Genomic DNA, 15,409 nt, shown 5'->3' with positions numbered 1-15,409 from the left:
TGAATTCATTAATCTAATAAAGAATTGGGGTGCCTTTCTTCCAAAAAACATTTCCTTTTGAAAGAAACAATTTCTAAACATAAAAGAAAAAACAAACTAAGAGTCAACCAAACTTACATATATTTTTCTTTATGGCTCAAATGCTCTCCATGTTCTTTCTTAGCTAGGTGTATTGAAGCTTGACAAGGTCAAAGGATATATTCTTCTTAACAACATTGTATGCTAGGTCTATTTCCTTACATGGCATGTTGTTTGCATGACTTGGGTTGTAGATCTTGAGTGCAAAAACATGGATGCCAATCTTGATTTCCATGTATGTCACATTGTTCAACTTCATGTCTTTGTCATCCCATTCAACTAGGGTTAGCTTTATCAGTTCTACCTAACCTGGGGTTTTAGTAGCCTTAGATTTCTCTATCATTGGATGTCCTATTATCTTGTAAGTCATCTTCTTTGTAATGGGATAGGTTTTTTCTAGCCAAAATGACATGTCATGAACTCATCTTAGTATAAGCTTGATCTATTTGACTCAAAAGTTCCTCAACATGTGGATGATGTAGGTCAAACCCTTGACCTTTAGATGTTTGTGCATTGGTTTCAACACATCATTATCAAATAATGCACCATTAGCATGATCTAGCTCAAGATTCCCTATTTCTTGAATAGAGAAATAATAAAATGACCTGATATTGTGAATGAGAAGTACCTTTGGAGGGATCAATGAGTGAGCTTCTTGAGGATTGTTCTCCTTGAAAATTGCTAGATAAAGTTGGAATTTTGGAGGAATACAATTAGAACCTCTTACCAACATTTTTTTATCCCTTCTTGACCTTTGAATTGGAAGTTTCTACCATGATTCTTGATTTATGAAGGACTTGAAGCTCCTATCTTCACCTGAGAATTTCAACAAACTTGCACCTAATGGCTTTGGGAACTAGAGGAATGTTGCACTCTGATGCAGAGAATCCTACAAAGAAACCAATAAATGGGATACATGCTGATCACATAAAAATCCATGAGATAAATTCCATTCTTAGAGAAATCTCATGAGGTAAAACAAAACTCTTTCTAACACTAGTTTACAATACTTCATCATTCACATGGTCTGACTTCTATTAAAGAGTATATTATTCAATATTTTTAATTCTAATAGTTTCACACCAAAAATTTGGAGTAGTTGTTAAAAATTATCCCTTCTAAAACATATCAAAATGTGAGATCAATACAAAAAATAGTCACACACTATGGTCTCTATATTGAGACCCATTTTTATTGTCATAAATCAACAACAAAACTTGTAACCCTACATAGGGAATCCAATATATTTCACAAAAAAACCCCAAATGATCCAAAACCAAACTTAACAATAATAATTATTGAGTATAGTTTCCAAATATATAATCCATTGAATCTTCTAGTCCATAAATCATTACATGCATGCAAATCTATGCCTGCAACTCCACTGAAGATATTAAAAAACTAGTTTTCACTAAGAAACGTATAACTTCCACAATTCTTAATGAAAATAACTCAAAAAATTGGAAATAAAACTATAGTCACATATGTTTCTATTAAATTCATTTAGAGTTCATAACTATTCCATATATGTTAGTACCAAGTGATTCAACATGACTTCTATTAGGGAATCCAAAATATGAAAACAAGCATTTTTATCAAAATGCTCTTAACTTATTCATTTCTCCATATAATCAGTCAAAAAGAAAAAAAAATAAAAATTCTTATCCTAATATAAAAATTTATAAGTTATACATGGTTTCTAGTCTTTATATGGTTGTATTAGACCTAGAACGAACACAAATATGAAACCAATCAAAACCATAGCTTAGAATCACTCCAAATTTGTTTCAAATGTAAATATTTCATTCATTTATCATTTGGCTTGACCATATATAATTATTTATAGGCTCATTGGTGGTATACAATTTCCCAACCAATGTTTTACATTCTTTTAGCCCTTTTTGCACTTTTTGCAATATTGCAACTTATGGTTTTGCACTTTCTTGACAACTTTACATTTATTGCCTTTAGGAATTACCATTGATTTAATTAACTAGAATATCACATTAAAAATATGGAATTAAATTAAATAATTAAAATATTTCTAGGGATAATCTCCAATGTCTTTAAGACTAGGTGCTCCTGCACCATACTCCTGAGCTTGAAAATTTTCCATGTCCTATGGAAATCCTCTAGTGAGAATTTGTAAACAAATATATTGCCTCTTTATCTTCATCATTGGATTGATGCCTCCTCTACTTTATATTTTTTTTTCAACTATTACTCCTATTCATGGAGTTTATGTTGGTCACCTTCAATGATGCTTCAACCATTGCACAATCCACTTGTCCATGTCGCATCTATCTTTCACCTGGGAGTTCTATCATGTCTCTCTCCCCAAGATTGTTGGTAACACACAAGAGTAATCTTTGGCCCTAGATAATTTCTCATGACCCTCTTGGTATAAATTATTGTCCACCCAATATAGCTCAGTGAACTGACACCAATATGCAACCAAAACTTCATAAAAAGAATCTAAAATAAATCCAACATAGGGTTAGGTCTTGGTGTGAATCCTCACACTCTCAAGAGCTTCTAGCTCTAATATCACTTGATGCAAAGAATCCTCCAAAGAAACCAATAAATGGGATACATTCTAATCCCATCAAAATCCATGAGATAAATTGCATTCTTAGAGATATCTCATGAGACAAAACAAAACTCTTTCCAACACTAGTTTACAATACTTCATCATTCACATGGTCTAACTTCTATTTAAGAGTATATTGTTCATAAATTTTAATTATGATAGTCTCATGCCAAAATGTTTTGAGTAGTGGTTTAGAATTATCTCTTCTAAAACATATACAAATATGAGATCAATCCAATAAATAGATTACACGTTATGGTCTCTGTACTAAGACCCTTTTTTACTGTCATAAATCAACAACAAAACTTGTAACCCTACCTAGGGCATCCAATATCTTTCACAAAAAAAGCCTAAATGATCCCAAACCAAATTTTATAATAATAATTATTGAGTCTAGTTTCTAAATATACAAGCCATTGAATCTTCCAATCCATAAATAGTTACATGCATGCAAATCTATACCTACAACTCCATTGAAGATATTAAAAAACCAATTTTCACTAAGACATGTATAACTTCCACAAATGCCAATTAAAAATACTCAAGACAAATGGAAATAAAACCATAGTCACATATATTTCTAATTAATCCATTTAGAGTTTGTAACTATTCCATATGTGTTAGTGCCAAGTGATTCAACATGATTGCTGTTAGGGAATCCCAAATCTGCAAACAAGCACTTTTACCTAAATGCTCATAACTTATTCATTTCTCCACATAATCAGTCAAAAAAAAATTGAAAGGAAGATTATTCATCCTAATATCAAAATGTATATTTTATACATGGTTTCCAATCTATAAATAGTTGTACAAGACTTGGAACCAACACAAAACTGAAAAACCAATCAAAACCACAACTTAGAATCACTCCAAATTTGTTTCAAATGTAAATATTTCATTCCTTTATCATTTGGTTTGACCATAACCTTTTTTTTATAGGATCATTGATTTTTTACAATTTCCCAACCAACTTTTTACATTCTCTTAACCCTTTTTGCACCTTTTACAATAGTTTTATACATTTTGCAATATTACAACTTATTTACAATTATTTCCTTTAGGCGTTACCATTGATTCAATTACATGGAATATCACAAAGAAATATATGGAATTATATCAAATAATTAAAATATTTTTAGGGATCATGTCCAATATCTTTAAGACTAGGTGCTCTTGCACCACACTCTTTATAAAAACTCTGAATTCATGGTGAAAATGAAACTAAATTTTTTCCTTTTTATCAATTTTTTTAATTTTAGGTCTTCATTAAATGTCCTATACCTAGGTAGGTAGAAGAAGCTCAGTTTGGTCTTCAACCCTTGAATGCTCAGCTGTCACTAACAAAACATGCTTGATTGAGTCAGTGACTCAGTTGAGTCTATGCATGCTCAATTTGGTCTAAGAGGTAACTTGGTTAGGTCTATTAGCTTGGTTGGGCCTAACTAGTAGCTCAAACAAGTCTATGGCTTCCTTTTGTTCAATATCTCATAGGCTGATCTAAACTTTCAATCTAGAATGATTGGAGTTGATGTGGAATATGAGTTTGATCATAGCTCCAGTGGTCTCCTTGCTTGTTCAAGAAAAGATAATTGAATCACCCAATCCATTTTCTTGGGTGTCAATAACCTCAATATTTTTACCTAAATTCCTTGGATATTTCCTCACCCATTGCTACTTCATTTGAGTCCTAATCTTGTCAACCTTTGATTTATTTTCATCTTTAATTTCACCTCTATTCATGTAGTTCTTTGCTAGATGACCAAGTTCTTTGCATACATAACATCTTTTGGTAGGATTTCTCTTTCTAAGGTGAGTTATCATGCAATTAGCTCCAATGTGTCCAAAATCTCCACATAGATTAACATCTATGCCAAGTCTTGTAGTCCCAACACAATATTTATTTAGCAAGTTGTTCAGTAAGATTTCAATTTTTTGTTCTACACCCTGAAGATTTATGACCTTGTTTGTTGCATGTTTAACATTTTCCTTCAAAATTCCATGCAACATAATAAAAACCATAATTAAAAGATCACACAACCAAAAATAATGCAATAAGCTTTTGGCCCAATCACAATTCCATGAACATAAATTCACAAAAGTATGAGACATTTAGGCAACAATCACTACACTCCAAATGTGAGCACCAGAAGCATAATATTATTACAAAATAATGGCAGCTCAGAATACATGTTACATTCTTGAATTTATGAGAAATATTCTCCTCCATTTTTTTTGAGAGTGAGAGATATCCTCATACAATCATATACTTTTAATTTAATAAAATAAATTAATTATATACAAACTAAAAACCTAACTGGTGCCTAGTACAACTCTATCTATTTTATATTCATTAATTGGATGCATGAGCCTTTACATGTCATAAACAAAGAAATTATGAGAAAATAAGAATAAGAGAGCCTCTAGTTGAAGTAGAAGTGTCTAAAAGTGTAAAAAATAGAAGCTAATCCTTCACTAGGCATCTGTCGAAGTTAAACTACTATTAGAATGCATTTTTAGTGCATGGAAAGCTTTAATTTTGGAACTAGTAGTTAACTGTTAGTGCACCTCTAAAAAAAGAGCACCTCATAAGAAGCGCACCAGTGCACCTCTGACTTCTTCAAATTCTTCCAACACTTTAGTGCAAAAAAGCACGCCAGCACAACTCAAAGGTCCAAAGTTGCAAAATTTTACTAAGTGTCAAAATTAAAATTTTGGCTTTTGGCATTTGTTTCCCTTAATACTAGAGCTATGTCTAGATGCTTTCCCTTGAATTTCTCAATAATCTCAATGAACTTGGCTGCAACTATTATATCTAGGGCATTATATTTATCCTTGACCTTTTGCTTGCAGTTATCTACCTCTATACGGGTCTCAACAAAATCTTCGAGTTTAGTACCCAACTCTAGCAAGGCTTCTTCTATCATGAATGCTTGTCAAATATCTTCATCACTAGAAAATGCATAAAAAATCTTCCTAAATTTCTATACTATTATCTCAACCGGTATCAATTTCTCTTGTGCATCATCTTCAAATATGTCTAGACATGCATCACTATAATATTTTTCTGCCTCCTAAATTTTCTCTTGGGCTTGGTCCTTGAGTTGATGGATCTCCATGTATAATGATTCCATTACTTTATTACTATTTACTATCTTCTCTATACAATCATCAATCAAATCTAACTCTTCTACAATATATACATCCATAAGTATTTTGTACCTCTGGCACTTTATCACCAGTAGCACCTGTAAATCTTTCCACCAAGTATGTACCTCATCCATAAGAGTGAAACCCTACTTCAAAATTGTTACCATTTTATCCACATTTTCTTGCATAACATGAAGTAGCTTCAGATTTCCTTAGATGATTAGAAGACCCTTTTCCTCAAAACTTTCCTGCCATTGTTGATAGGCATTAAAAAATGGATCTAATTGTACAACCCCCCTATTTCTTCTTTCTAGTGCAATATTCAGACTCTCCTTGAGGTGTTTAGGATACAAGGGGCCAACGAATTCGGCTAAATATCCCTTTAGGATTTCATTTTACCTTCAAAGTGGTATTAATTTTGCCCCTTATTGTTCCAAACTCCTAAATACCTCCTTCATACCCCTTGTGACCATCAACTTGGCTATATCCAATGTAGGCTTCCCAAGCATAACCTCTCTAATTTTATAATCATGTGGAGTTGAATTCTCTATGTTTGCATCAAGAGGAGGAATCACCACTTGTGCAAACAAATCTTGATTCTAATCACTGTTAATGAATGTCAATGCTCTTGCCTCTTTTGATGGGGACTCAAGTTTCCTTAGAACCTCAATCAATTCTATCATGTCCTTCATCATCATTGAATTTTTGCCTTTTATTTCTTATCATTTCTTTGTGCAATCATCTTGGGATCCATTCCATTGAAGGCTTGCCTCTCAAGGATGAAGGAGTTTTCTCTGCTATCCCTTTTCCCTTATCACTCCTTTTTAGGGTTTTCTCCCTCTATGAAGGTTCTCCCTCTATAGTCTCTATTTTAGTGGAGCCCACAATTCTTACCTCTATATCTTGGGAGGCTTGCTAAGGATATTTGACCATTTTTCCTCCTCTAGACACTTCATTGGCTGACACTTGCTATGGATCTTCCTCTTGTTCCTTTTGAACTGGTTCTTCCTCCCTACTTGGTGGTAGAGGAGCAACAAAGCCTTTATCCACAATTGTGACTTACAATGGGGATTAAGGATTTATCTCAGGACCCTATGACTCTAGTGGCATTTGAGTCTAGTCTTCTTGTTGGGGTTCATTCATTGGTGTATCCTTGATCTCATCTCACACCAATTTAGTACCTATAGGTATGAAATCAAAATTTGACATCTTAAATATATCAGTGCTCTCTACATCCTACTCATCAATCTATTGTTGCATTTCATCTTTTGATGTGGTCATCTACAGAGGTTCTTCTGGGATTGGTGGCTGTGTAGTAGTGGAAGTTCTTCTCCTTTCCTATTTTGTGGCTCTTGCTAGCTGAGTTGTCCTATTCAAAGGTACATTTTCCTCATCATCTTATTCTTCCTCTTCTTCAGGAATAGGTTCTATAACAGAAGGGAAAGGAACTACCCTCTTGATCATCCTTTGCCTTTTCTTGTATAGAGTCTTAATCTTTCTTCCTTTCTTAAGTGCAAAAGGGGATACTTGTTCTATCTACTAAGGTGGAGAGACCTCTTGAATCTCAAATTTTGTCTCCATTTGGCTAGGTGTAGCAGTGATGTAGGAGCATCCAGAGGTATAAGGGCAATCCTTTGTCACCCAAAAAAAAATTGTACTTAGACTTAGTTTCTGTTTCATGTCTTTTCATTTTTGGATACCCATTTGGGTCAAATAAAGGTTCCAACTCTCACAATTCCACTATCAGTGTGTTTGAAAATCTCAAAAAAATAGGAGCATGCAATTTGGCCATCATTTTTGTGACCTAGAAGGTGTGAATTGGCCAGATGAATATAATTGTGATTTAGAGCATTCCAGAAAAAGAATCAAGTCAAAAGGCCCCACGGTTTGAAAGTTATTGCAATTTTTTGAGTTTTGGAGACCCCCTAAGAATGCTTTGAAGTCAGGTTAGGGGCATTAAATGACCTCAAAAAGGGTCAAAAAATGGGGGACGAGTGAAGCTTGTCCATAGGGCTATAGAGCGCTTTGAGAACTTTCCAAAAATGTAAATGGTTCGTCAATCGGAGCTACGGTTCAAAAGTTATGCCTCCCGAAAGTTCGGTTATCGTTTCTGGATTCTTCTAGATTTGCACCGACTTCTAATGCAGCTTTTGGAATCTTCTATTTGGTCGGTGGATGCCTACTAGCACTTTCTAGAATGTAATCCTAGTCCTTAACCCTCCAGGGTCTATTTAAGGAGATTTCTGGCATTGTAAAAGGCAGTTCGGAGTGGAGTTTGAGAGGAGGTACTGAAAGGAGAAATTATCTCCAGATTTATGCTATTGTAAGCCCTTAGGGCATGTTCTGAAGTTTATTTTCTCTGTACTATTTGTAATAGCTTATTTTATCAGTTAACATAATTTTCCCTTTCTATTGGTTCCATTCTATTCTTGGGTCGTGTCCCTATCAAGTGGTATCAGAGCTGGTTTTCCTGAGTGTGTAGACAGAGCACCGACTGTGAGGCAGTTTGCACCAAGACTGTGTGGTTGTGGGTTTGAGTTAAGAAGATGCCTCCAGGAAGAGAGCGTGGTGGAAGGGCCAGAGCTATTAATCCTAAGGAGGTTAGAGCCCTCCAAAGGTAGGTGCAGGCATTACAAGAGGAGCTTCGTAGAGGAGCAAATGTTGCCACAGGTGACAACAGTGAGGATGACAATGAAGAAGAAGTAATAGGACTAGAAGGGGAACTTGATGGGGAAGTTTTGAATCCTATAGAGGAAAGGCTTTTTAGGGCCATTACTAAGTTTGGGAAAAGACCTACAATTGAAGTGGGTGTATTTTCAAGAAATCTGAAACCAAATGAGTTGATCGATTGGATCAATGAACTGGAGGAATACTTTGAGTATGAGGATATCAGGGACCCAGATAGGGTTAAGTTTGCAAAGGCCAAACTGAAAGGCCATGCCAAAATCTAGTGGCAAGAGGTTCAATTGGAAAGAAACAGAAGAGGAAAGGAGAAGATCACAAGATGGGATCGCATGGTGGACAAATTGAAGAAGCAGTTCATTCCTGTGGACTACGAGCTTGATCTGTTTAAGAAGATGCATGGGTTAAAGCAAGCAGGAAGATTAGTCTAAGAATATACAGAGGAGTTTTATCGACTCTTGATTAGAGTAGGGCATGCAAAAGCAAATAAGGAGAAGGTTGCTCGTTATATCAATGGGTTGCGACCTAGCATCCAGGAGGAATTAAGTTTGGTAAGAATGACCAGCATTGAAGAGGCATACCAGTTTGCCCTATGAGTTGAAGAGAAGCTGAATAAAAGGTTTGAAGGAAGAAAAAGAGGGTGCGGTCAAGGAGGAAGGGGAAGTGGTAGATCATCTGGAGGCCGCAATGAAACCCAAAAGAAAAATGAAGATGTGGGTACTAGCAGGAACCAGAGGAATGAGGGTTTCAACCGCTCCCATGATCAAGACTTTGGAAATCAAAGAGGAAGAGGTAGAGGATGTGGACAAGGAAGAGGAGGCTTCCGTGGTACCTATTTCCATTGCAATGAAGAAGGTCATCGTGCCTTTGAATGCCCTCAGCAACAAGGAAGGACAAATAGGAGAGCTGAGGGCCAAGCTAGGGTTGCTCATGTGGATGAGGATGCACAATCATCACATTCAAAGGATGCAAAAAGAGGAGAGACCTTGGTAAATGAAAGAGTCCTACTAAGTGGTGATATTGAACCAAGACAACAGAGGAGTTTTTTTATACCAGATGCAAGTGTGAGGATAAATGTTGTGACGTGATCATTGATGGTTGTAGCACTGATAACTTGGTATCAGAAGAGATGGTCTCTAAGCTGAAGCTCAAGAGGGAGAAACATCCACAACCCTATGGGATTGCTTGGGTAAAAGATGACCATAAGGTCCTAGTAAGTGAACAATGTTTAGTAAAATTCAAAATTGGGAGTTACCATGATGAAGTTCTCTGTGATGTTATTTCGATGGATGTTTGCCATCTATTGTTGGGTAGACCATGGCAGTTTGATAGACATGCAGTACATGATAGACATGCAAACACATACTCTCTGACAAAGGATGGAGTTCTCCATAAATTGAAGCCCATGAAAAAGGAAGATGAAAAGGTATGTAGCAGTGCTAGGATTTGTCTTGTTGATGGAAGGAAGTTTTTAGATGGCATGAAACATCAGCATATGTGCTATGCTTTGATTCCTACAAAAGATAAAGAAGGTAGTAGTGAAATACCATTTGAAGTTTCAAATTTACTAGGGGAGTTTGGAGATATTATCTCTGATAATGTTCCAGATGGATTGCCACCAGCAAGGAAAATCAGTCATCAGACAGATCATATTCCAGGAGCTAGTTTGCCTAACAAGGCTGCCCACAGGATGACTCCTAGTGAAATAGAGGAGCTAAATAGATAGGTTCAGGAGTTGTTGAGGAAGGGCTTGATTCAAGAGAGCCTGAGTCCATGTGCAGTACCTGCAGTACTCGCACCAAAGAAGGATGGAGAGTGGAGGATGTGTACAGATTCTTGAGCTATAAATAGGATCACCATCAAGTACCAGTTTTCTTTGCCAAGGATGGATGATATTATGGACTACTTGAGTGGAGCTCAGTACTTCACAAAGATAGATCTGAAGAGTGGTTATCACCAGATACAGATTCAAGAAGGAGATGAGTGGAAAATAGCCTTCAAGACCAAGGAGGGTCTTTATGAGTGGTTAGTCATGCCCTTTGGATTAACGAACGCCCCAAGCACCTTCATGCAACTCATGAATGAGGTACTTAAGAAGTTCTTGGGGAAATTTGTTATTGTCTATTTGGATGATATTTTAATTTTCAGCAAGACTTTGGAAGAACATTTATTGCATATTCATAGTGTCCTTGAAAGGCTAAGGGAAGAGAAACTGTTAATTAATCTGAAGAAGTGTAACTTTTCAAAAAGGGAGTTAGTCTATTTGGGGTTTGTTATATCACCCGAAGGTCTCAAAATGGATCCAGAGAAGGTAAAAGCCATCTTGGAATGGCCTAATCCAAGGTCTACTACTGAGGTAAGATCATTTCATGGTCTAGTTAGTTTTTACAGGAAGTTTATTAAGATTTTCAGTGGCATATGTACACCCCTAACAGATACAATAAGAGGGGATAGAAAAGAGTTCAAATGGATTGCAGTAGCTGCGAGAAGTTTTGAATTGCTGAAGAAGAAGGTGACAGAACAACTTGTGTTGGCACTTCCAAATTTTAGAAAGGTTTTCTAGGTGGATTGTGATGCTAGTGGCAGTGCTATTGGGGCTGTATTAAGCCAAGAAGGTAAGCCTATTATATATTTTAGTGAAAAATTAAATGATGCAAAGAAGAAGTATTCTGTTTATGATCAAGAGTTCTATGCAATAGTTCAGGCCTTAAAGAAATAGAGGCATTATTTATTGCCAAAGGAATTTTTTTTGTATACTAATCATTAGGCATTACAGTACCTAAATAGCCAAGGTAAATTGAATCAGAGGCATATGAAGTGGGTAGAGTTCTTGCAGAGCTATACCTTTGTGTTGAAGCATAGAAGTGGAAAATCTAACAGGGTTGCAGATGCACTAAGTAGGAGACAGTTGTTGCTTATAGTAATGGAGGTTGAATTAGTTGGGTTTGATGAACTCAAGAATTTGTATCCTGAGGATCCTAATTTTGCTGAAGCCTAGAAAGCTTGTAAAGAACCTGTTGTTGTAAATAGAACCAAGTGGTTAGACTATTTGATTCAGGATGGTATGTTGTTCAAAGTTAGTCAATTGTGCATTCCAAGGAGTTCCATGAGGGAAAATCTAATTAAGGAGAAACACAGTGGAGGGATGGCAGGACATTTTGGTCGAGATAAGACCATTTCCATTCTTAGAGAACATTATTTTTGGCCTCAAATTACACAGGATGTGAAGAAATTTGTACAGAGTTGCCAGGTTTTCCAAGTTGCCAAGGGGTTTAATCACAATACTGGCCTATATCAGCCATTGCCTATTCCATCAAGGCCATGGGAGGACATAAGTATGGATTTTGTTCTTGGATTTCCAAGGACACAAAGGGGTAATGACTCAGTATTCATGGTGGTTGATAGGTTCTCCAAAATGGCACATTTCATTCTGCGCCACAAAACTCATGATGCTGTCCATATTGCAGATTTGTTTTTCAAAGAGGTGGTAAGACTACATGGTCTTCCAAGGAGCATAGTTTTTGATAGAGATACTAAATTTGTGGGGTATTTCTGGAGGACATTGTGGAAAAAGTTGAGAACAGACTTGAAATTCAGTTCCATGCATCACTTGTAGACTAATGGCCAAACAAAAGTGGTAAATAGAAGTCTGGGCAATTTGCTGAGATGTTTAGTTGGAGATAAGCCCAAGGGATGGGATTTGATTCTACTACAGGCAGAGTTTTCTTATAATAACTTTGTAAATAGGAGTACTAGAAAATCATCATTTCAAATTGTATATGGGAATAGCCCAAGGACTGCACCAGAGCTGAGGAAGATAGAACAAGGGGAGAGGACAAGTGCTGAAGCTGAGGAATTTGCTAAACATATCAAGCATCTACATGAGGAGGTTCAAGCACACATTACCAAGATGAATCAAGAGTATAAAGCTAGGGCTGATCAAAGGAGAAGACATAAGGAATTCCAAGTAGGGGATCTAGTCATGGTGCACTTACGAAAAGAAAGATTTCCAGTTGGTACTTACAATAAACTTAAAATGAAGAAATTTGGCCCTTGCAAAATTGTGAAGAAACATGACTCAGGAAATGCATATGAAGTGGAGCTGCCAGATGGTATTCACATTTCTCCCATTTTCAACATTGCAGATTTAACAAAGTATCATGATGATGGTGCAGATGATGAGCTGGTGTTAGAGCCATGTCCAATTCCTGCTTCTAAGAAGGAGGAGATAGAAGAAATTCTAGATCATCGTGTGGGTAGGAGTACCAGAAACATGCAGTATGAAGAGTATTTGGTCAAATAGAAAGGACGACTGATCAAGGAGTCAACTTGGATTTCAACAGCTAAGGTTTCCCATTTGGGATTTCCTCTACCATCCATAAAGTGACAGGGTCACTTTTCAATCTACCCTGGGTGTCTGATGCAGGAGCATCTAGAGGTATAAGGGCAATCCTGTGTCACCCAAAAAAAAATTGTACTTAGACTTAGTTTCTGTTTCATGTCTTTTCATTTTTGGATACCCATTTGGGTCAAATAAAGGTTCCAACTCTCACAGTTCCACTATCAGTGTGTTTGAAAATCCTGAAAAAATAGGATCATGCAATTTGGCCATGATTTTTGTGACCTAGAAGGTGTGAATTGGCCAGATGAATATAATTGTGATTTAGAGCATTCCAGAAAAAGAATCAGGTCAAAAGGCCCCACGGTTTGAAAGTTATTGCAATTTTTCGAGTTTTGGAGACCCCCTAAGAATGCTTTGAAGTCAGGTTAGGGGCATTAAATTATTTTCTGACTCTATTGTTTTCTGACTCCATTGTCCAACAATGCTTATATTGTTTTCTGACTCTATTGTATGTAGACACAATTTTTCAAGAAATCTCTAAGAGGACAAGTCTATCGCAAGGATACCTCAAAAGCTTCTTCACGTTGATAGTGGTACCAGCTACCCTTAGATATGTAAATGTTTTGAATTGAATGTAATATGGTTCAAGTAACATTATTTGTGCCACTGCATCATCTGATAATCTCTTCGCATAATCTCCCTCTATGAATTTGATTATGGAAAATATGAAGGAATAATTAACAATTATATACTCCTTGCTCTACTCCAAGAGTCTCTTCTTTACTAAGTGAGGGTAGATGATGTATGGCCATGCATTAGGGTCTTGCATGCTACCCCTCTTGTACAACCCTGGATAGTTTTTCACCCTTGCGCCTAACAAGTCCACCAAATATGATGTCATATAGAACTTCCTTTTGTTCTTTACTGCCTCTAGCTATTCACATAAATTTTCACTTAAAGTAGAGGCCCAATCAAGTGGCATCTTTGTAGTCTTGATGGTCTCAATAAAATGTACCATAAAGATGTTCAAATGTCTTGCTAATGGTAAACCCATAACCCTACTCAAAAGTGTAATTGAGTATCCAATGTCTTCTTTCATATATCCTCTAGTCATGTCAACTTTATCGACCTTCTTTCCCATAGGAGTCTTCTCCATAAGGTAAGATGACTGAACGATCTCTGAGGCTTCCTCAATATGCTCTGGGTACCACCTTTCTACTTGTTCATAGGTAATCTTGATAAATTGATGTGCACGTGGGAGATGAAATACCTTCTCCATGTTGTTTGGTTGGAGATCAAGGAAAATTTCCCTAGTTATTCTCTTCACCACCCTCTCCTTAGGGACAAAGTGATTTGCAAGTTTCATTAGGAGCTCTGAAGATTGTTTTGACATTAGGTGCAAAGCTGCATTCATTAGCCCTAATCAGATACACACAGAGACTATAGCAGACCTCTTAGTAGGTTACAAATCTTTAGGAATTCTCGCAAATTAGTATGCCTCAAGTCTATATCTTTGATTTTTAACCTTGATTTTGTCAGAACTTGTTGGAATTTGAAGACTATAGGTTTCAATGCCATTTTCTCACCTAAGGAAACTGATGAGGATGCCATTATATCTGCATAAAAAGACATCCATTAGTTTAGAATATGATAAAGTGAAACCCTAAAGTTAAGTCAAAAAAAATTTGCATAGGAAAACTGCTTGAAAACAAGAAAAACCTATTTTATCCTCAAAACAAACAAAAAAATAGTGTGCTAGGCACACTAGGGAGGTGCACCTATTGTGTAAAAGGCCCTTTATTTTGTTTTTTTTCTCTTAAAAATCCTAGGTGTGCACTAGCACACCAAGTTAGGTGCACCAGTGTGCACCTAGTATTTTTTAGGATTTTATGTGCTGTGCTTGTTTTATGTTTTATGCCTTTTTCTTCTTGTTTAAACAATTTGGGTGCGCATTAGCGCACCAGGAGGGGTGCACTAATGCGCATCCAATTTGGGTTGGCCTTTATTGACTTACACATTTTTAGTATCTCAGGGGTTGCAGAGTAGCGCACTAGACTAGTGGTGCTATTGTGCACCCATTAGTAAAGGGTTTGTGTGTTTGTACAGGCAAGGTGAGGAGAAAGTGGACCTTGCAGATCATGGAGCTGTGTGACAAAAGTTGACATGGAATGAAAGTAGGAGGTGAGTGTAGTGGAAAAGAAATGCAAGGGTTGAGGAAGTAAGGAAGGAAGGACCCCCCTCCTCCTTATATAGACTTGGGCAATGGTGTAGCTATGCAGCTATGCCAATTGTGCAGTTGTGTAATTGCGCAAAAATAAACTCATTCTGGTGCATCATCACACTGCTAGAGGTGTGCCTGATGCTCCTTTTACATACAAATTTTTTTTTCCTTGGTCAAAATTTTGGGATTCTAAACAAACAACCCCCTCTAAAAGGACTCAAATGCAAACTAGGCGACCGAGAAAAACCTCAAAATGACTTGGGTCCTAGATTAGAATTCAAAAAATAAAGTAGGGGCCCCCCATTTCTACTAGAAAATGGGGCGTGCATCATGGAACCACAACAAATAG

Source organism: Cupressus sempervirens, chromosome 6 (genome assembly GCF_028749045.1).
Source record: "Cupressus sempervirens isolate cs-2001-9-10 chromosome 6, ASM2874904v1, whole genome shotgun sequence".
Lineage (NCBI taxonomy): Eukaryota > Viridiplantae > Streptophyta > Pinopsida > Cupressales > Cupressaceae > Cupressus > Cupressus sempervirens.
Note: the sequence above shows the minus strand (reverse complement) of the source record.